At 42.3% G+C, this 7117-nt stretch overlaps 1 long non-coding RNA gene across 1 annotated transcript; it reads left to right on the forward strand.

Moving 5' to 3' along the window:
- Window positions 1-206: 206 nt before the first annotated feature.
- LOC148156069 (uncharacterized) lies at window positions 207-1981 on the forward strand. Its single transcript, XR_015764760.1, has 3 exons — window positions 207-644; window positions 798-917; window positions 1682-1981. It is a non-coding gene; the product is annotated as an uncharacterized LOC148156069 (long non-coding RNA).
- Window positions 1982-7117: the final 5136 nt, after the last annotated feature.

Raw genomic sequence — 7117 nt, forward strand, 5'->3', positions numbered from 1 at the left:
AAATTGATACATGATTTTATTTCCAGGAATCAAACTTTGTTCTTAACCATCAACTTCAATCACAACAATTTCCTGCTGCTTCGTTTCTAAATGAAATGACTTTTTTCTTAAATTGTCTTCGATTGAGTCATATTATTAAATAGTCAATAGTTAAAGCAGATAATCCACTTGTAGAGATAATGAACTAAAATCCTTCCTGTTGTTCAGGTTGAATCAGTGAATGTAAATGTTGCTCCATGTCTCCATCTAGTGGACTGATAGTAGAAGTGCAGGTTGAACCAGTGAATGTAAATGTTGCTCCATGTCTCCATCTAGTGGACTGATAGTAGAAGTGCAGCAGCTGATGCAGCTTCCTCTGCCTCTCTGCTGTCTGACTGCATTCACCTGACACTGATATGAAGCAGAGAAGAAGAGCCAATCAGAGGAGGAGCAGCTGATCTTTTTCCAGCACTAATGATGTAAAGGATGATCAGAGTTGATGTGCAGATGAATGATGTGTGTTTCCTCTGCAGGTGAAGCTAGAAAGTGTGTGTGAGCTGATGTGAATTCAGCAGCATGGATCAGTGTGAGGACAGAGAGGAGGGAGTCCCTCCCTCTAAAACCACTCTGTGTGGGGAAGATGAGAGCCAGAGCAAAGGTCAGAGGTGAGGTCACCATCTCTAACTGTCCACAGCCCTTTTCACACAGCGTTCACTATATCAGGCCAAAACAGACGTGGTGATGAAGCTGCTGCTGCTCCTCTTTGCTGCTTCATCCAGACTGAACAGATTCAGTTTTAATCATCATGTTTCTGTCAGGATCCATCAGAGACTCAGACCAGAACCAGAACCAGAACCCAGCTGTGTGACCTTTAAGAGCGACAGGTCAAAACATGGCATACTTGGCTTTAAATCTCCTGGATCTCCACCATCAGAGAGGTGAGCTGTTTCTAACTGCTGATCTCTTTGTCATTGTGGCCATGTGACGATACCAAGTTCTGCATCAACTTAATGTTTCCAAATGAAACAAAATCATGCACTTGGTCCAATATTAATATTAATATTAATACAGATACACAAATCCATAAGTGAATTTCATTTCTAGGTTGATATTTGGATTGTTCTCAAAATCAATGAATCAATAAATCAGATTTTGAGCATCTGACAATAAACAGATTAACGGTGGACGATTAGACCTCCATTAAAAAATTATATGATTCCAGTTTCAACTCTGCGGTTCAAACATCAAGGATTATCAACCATTTCTGCATTTAATCTAAATTATATCTCATTTGGATCTAATTCAGAACCAGATGGTCTCTATTGGACCTTCTGGTTCTTAATGAAGCTCCATCAGATCCTCCTTGGATGGTCAGAGTGGAAACGACTCCTGGTTCTTCTCCATGTCAGAGCTCAACACTAAGATCATCAAACTTCTCTCAGTCATTTAAACCAGCATGTTTGTCTGAGAATCAGATCTTTCTGCTCTTTAAACAAGGCTGGAATTTATTCAGGAGGATCAATGATCAGGAACATGTTGGAGGATTGGACCGGTTCTGATGGGAATCATTTAGAGCATCAAGTTGATGACCTGTCTGGTTCTGTTGGGTCTCATAGCTCAGTATTTTAAAATGTTCCACATTCAAAATAAACTTTACAGAAAAAATACACAGAAATATTTTATTGAGAATTTTTCTCATCAGGATTCATCAGAGGGTCAAATCAGAAGCAGAACGAGAACCCAGCTGTGTGTCCTTTAAGAGCAACATTTCAAAGACTGAGCCCATTACCTTTAAATCTCCTGGATCTCCACCATCAGAGAGGTGAGCTGTTTCTAACTGCTGTAAACTGAACCAGTAAGTTTCAGATGTTCCCAGTTATATTTACAGAGTTTTGATCCATTATCTAAACCAGCTGCTCTGTTCTAATGAAAACACCTTCATATCTTCATCTCTGGGTGATGATGATGATGTTCTGCTGCTTCCTGGCTCCATGTCAGACTAACAGTGGGACACATTTCCACCACCCACTGGGAAATACCTGGTAAACCAGTCTGGTTCATCAGGACTTGGTTCCTGTGTGCATTGTGAGATCAGTTCAGCAGGAAGGAAAGCTTCATGATGTGGTTGGTGAGATCTGCTGGAACTCAACCAGACTGAGCTGATGTGGACCATCAGAGGTTCTGCTGGTTCTTAGTGGATCAGCAGGAACATTAAATCTTTACTTGGATCATCTGGTTCACTGCTCACATCCAGATATCACTTCATGGACCTTTACCTTCTGATTGTCTCTGCGTGGACAGATATAATGTGAGCTCACTGGCTTCCAGGATCTACAGGATCCATTTTAAATCCTCTAGAACATCCAGGAGAGGATCCCACATGGACACACCCACATATCTCAGAGCTCCTCCATGTCCACATCACCTCAGATCCAGTCATCAGAACCTGATGGATGTCCCACACTGTCCTGAAGACCTGTGTGGACAGAGCCTTCACTTCCACTGTCCCCAAGCTCTGGGACTCTGTCTCCACCAGCATCAGATCTGCTGACAGTGTGGACAGTTTGAAGTCCAAGTTCAGCACCAACTTTTTAAAATGTCTACTGGTGATTCTGGTGTTACTGGTCTTCATCCTTGTAGTTCATCTTCCTCTTTCTAACTTCTTTGTATTGTGTTCATGTGATGCTCTGTTTTCTGCTTTAATGTGACACTCTTAGTTATTTTATTAGTAAATATTGCTGGATGAATATTTCCTGCCTTCCTGATTGTTCCTGGTTCCTCCACAGAGTGGACCAGCAGAGCTCAGAGGTTCCCAGTGGTCCGTCTGCCCAGCAGCATCAAACACAGCTGGACTCCATATTTATGGTCTGTACATGAACAACAACTACTTTTCCATGGTTCTGTTCACAGTCGTCTCCATGCTGCACTTTGTAGACCAGAGGACTGTCAGTCTGTCCAACATCCATCTGGTGTTTGGCTCCATGATTTCAGTCTGATGTTTCCTTCATCTATTATTCTGTTCCAGCTGCTGGAGGAAAACATTGTCACTTTTGTGAAAAACGAGCTGAAGAAGATCCACAAGGTTCTGAGTCCAGATTACCCAGAATGCTCAGAGAGTCAGAGGGAGGATGATGAGGTGTCGAGAGGTGATGATGAAGAGCAGAGGAGGAGCAGCAGAGAGGCAGTGATGAAGATCACACTGAACTTCCTGAGGAGGATGAAGCAGGAGGAGCTGGCTGACCGTCTGCAGAGGAGTAAGAGGATTTCTACAAAGATTTGACCTGATGGATAAATGACACATTTACTGATGTCTGAAGAAATGGAATCACATTTATTTAAATCATCTTCAGACGGTATTTCTGTTTCATCTCTGATTTTACTTTTTGTGTTATTTTAGAACGTCCTGCTGCAGTTTGTCAACATCAACTTAAATCTGGTCTGAAGAAGAAGTTCCAGTCTGTGTTTGAGGGGATTGCTAAAGCAGGAAGTCCAACCCTTCTGAACCAGATCTACACAGAGCTCTACATCACAGAGGGAGGGACTGGAGAGGTCAATGATGAACATGAGGTCAGACAGATTGAAACAGCATCCAGGAAACCACACAGACCAGAAACAACAATCAGACAAGAAGACATCTTTAAAGTCCCACCTGGAAGAGATCAACCAATCAGAACAGTGATGACAAAGGGAGTGGCTGGCATTGGGAAAACAGTCTTAACACAGAAGTTCACTCTGGACTGGGCTGAAGACAAAGCCCACCAGAACATCCACTTCATATTTCCATTCACCTTCAGAGAGCTGAATGTGCTGAGAGAGAAAAAGTTCAGCTTGGTGGAACTTGTTCATCACTTCTTTACTGAAACCAAAGGAATCTGCAGCTTTGAACACTTCCAGGTTCTGTTCATCTTTGATGGCCTGGATGAGAGTCGACTTCCTCTGGACTTCCACAACAAGGAGATCCTGACTGATGCTACAGAGTCCAGCTCAGTGGATGTTCTGCTGACAAACCTCATCAGGGGGAAACTGCTTCCCTCTGCTCTCCTCTGGATAACCACACGACCTGCAGCAGCCAATCAGATCCCTCCTCAGTGTGTTGGCATGGTGACTGAGGTCAGAGGGTTCAATGACCCCCAGAAGGAGGAGTACTTCAGGAAGAGATTCAGAGATGAGCAGCAGGCCTGCAGGATCATCTCCCACATGAAGACGTCACGAAGCCTCCACATCATGTGCCACATCCCAGTCTTCTGCTGGATCACTGCTACAGTTCTGGAGGATGTGTTGGATACCAGAGAGGGAGGAGAGCTGCCCAGAACCCTGACTGAGATGTACATCCACTTCCTGGTGGTTCAGACCAAAGTGAAGAAGGTCAAGTATGATGGAGGAGCTGAAACAGATCCACACTGGAGTCCAGAGAGCAGGAAGATGATCAAGTCTCTGGGAAAACTGGCTTTTGATCAGCTGCAGAAAGGAAACCTGATCTTCTATGGATCAGACCTGACAGAGTGTGGCATCGATATCAGAGCAGCCTCAGTGTACTCAGGAGTGTTCACACAGATCTTTAGAGAGGAGAGAGGGCTGTACCAGGACAAGGTGTTCTGCTTCGTCCATCTGAGTGTTCAGGAGTTTCTGGCTGCTCTTCATGTTCATCTGACCTTCATCAACTCTGGAGTCAACCTGATGAAAGAAACACAAACATCTAAAAAATCTTCATTATTTAATAAACCTAAACTAAAGTCTCTCCATCAGAGAGCTGTTGACCAGGCCTTACAGAGTCCAAATGGACACCTGGACTTGTTCCTCCGTTTCCTCCTGGGACTTTCACTGCAGACCAATCAGAGACTCCTACAAGGTCTGCTGACACAGACAGGAAGTAGCTCACAGACCAATCAGGAAACAGTTCAGTACATCAAGGAGAAGATCAGTGAGAATGTGTCTGCAGAGAAAAGCATCAATCTGTTCCACTGTCTGAATGAACTGAATGATCGTTCTCTAGTGAAGGAGATCCAACAGTCTCTGAGGTCAGGAAGTCTCTCCACAGATAAACTGTCTCCTGCTCAGTGGTCAGCTCTGGGTTTCATCTTAGTGTCATCAGGAAAAGATCTGGATGTGTTTGACCTGAAGAAATACTCTGCTTCAGAGGAGGCTCTTCTGAGGCTGCTGCCAGTGGTTAAAGCCTCCAACAAAGCTCTGTAAGGACACACATTGTTACTGCAGGTATTTTTTAAAGAAATCTGTTAGTGATTGAGTCATGCTTCATTAGGTTTTTTACTGGTTCATTGTCTTCTCAAAGTTAGCCGCTAACAGATGATGAGTAAAAGAGAGATCGGCTCTCATAGGTGACTATTCTTAATGCTACATGTTCAAAGAACAGAAATTACTTTTTCTGTTGAAGCTGAACTGGATTAATGCTTTTCATTATGGAAATTGATGAAATTAATGTTTCTCTTTCCAGCCTCCTTACTGACTGCTGTATCTCAGTCTTTTAAGGCTGGAGGCCCAACTAAAAAATAAACCTGTTCTGGAAACACTTTATTTGAAGGGGGGTGAATAAGACTGTCATAACACTGTCATAAACATGACATAACATGTCATGAACATGAATAAGCCTTTCATAAATATTTATGACTGTTGTCATAAAGTGTCATTCAGTAAATTATGACACTTTTAATACAAAGTTGACATTACTCAAAATGTCTTTGTTATGACAACTTGACATTAACTAAGAAATCATTACTGCTTAAACTTTACCTTTAATAACATCAAGTTACCCAATTTTGAAAGTGCAATGAGTAATACTTTTATAACAAATTTATATCAGTAATGATTTCTCTCTACTTGCATCATAAACATGTGAAAAATTTGACATTTTACTTCAATCTGTGGAAAAACAAAATCATTGATTGGAACAAAAAGCAACAACTTTAAAGAATTATTTAATAATATGTTCCTCCATGTCTCCTCAGACTGAGTGTCTGTAACCTCTCAGAGAGAAGCTGTGAAGCTCTGTCCTCAGTTCTCAGCTCCCAGTCCTCCAGTCTCAGAGAACTGGACCTGAGTAACAACAGCCTGCAGGATTCAGGAGTGAAGCTTCTCTCTGCTGGACTGAAGAGTCCAAACTGCAACCTGGAGACTCTCAGGTAAAATGGGACCAATCCTGGTGAAACCAGATTTCTGTCCTTTACCTGCTTTCAAAGATGATATAATTATTATCTGATATAATAATTGATGTCTGACATGGTTAACCTGCTAAATCTCAACACATAATGGATAATTTTCATTTCCTCCAGGCTGAAAGAATCATAAAGAAAGTTAAGAAAAAAGTGGAGGTCAGGCTTCCACTGATAGTGTAACTCTGGATTATTGACAGAACAAAGGAGATTATTGCAGATCTTTCCAACCAGCAGTTGTCAGACTTTCTCAACCATCGATGGGGAAATGTTGATTTTTATTATCTACAAAAGGAAATACAGTTTTATTAATATTTCAAAGTATTAACAGTTTAAGCTCCAGTTTCTTGTGTGTTTTCCTCTTGTGAAAATGTCCAATTCAGACCTTGGGCTCTACCTCAACGCAGCGGCGTCGGATTCATTTTTGAGGTATTGGGGCCATGGGGTGTTTCGTCACCTCTGTTACGCACTTTGAATGTCAGGCACTTGTTCAATTGATACGATGGCTCCTGTCAATCAATTCAGTGGGTTTGTTGCCATTTGTCCCGAAGTAAACAGTAAACATCCCTTATCTGGTGGACAACGTTTCTGAGTCTACCATGCGCTGCGGTCATAGAGGTTTGGTGGAAAACAATCAGAACAAAATGTAAAAGTTGTCAGTGGGGAGCAGAAGGCAGCTTTACACAGAGCATTAGATGGTGGAGTGGACTTTATTCCATTTTCAGAACTGGAGTCTGGAAAAATGTAAAAGAGAATAAATGGCTGCAGCCGATCTGAGAACAGCTGAACACAGATCGACGGGATTAAAAACCTGATTGGATGAAGGTTTTGTCATCATTACATCATTGGTGTGAACAGTAGCGGGTTAAACAGCTGTCCAACCGGGTTCAGCTCTTCAGTTCATCAAAACACACACACACACACACACACACACACACACACACACACACACACACACACACACACACACA

Source organism: Poecilia mexicana, unplaced genomic scaffold (assembly GCF_051168715.1).
Source record: "Poecilia mexicana isolate PSO_F unplaced genomic scaffold, ASM5116871v1 scaffold_12, whole genome shotgun sequence".
In the NCBI taxonomy this organism is placed as follows: Eukaryota; Metazoa; Chordata; class Actinopteri; order Cyprinodontiformes; family Poeciliidae; genus Poecilia; species Poecilia mexicana.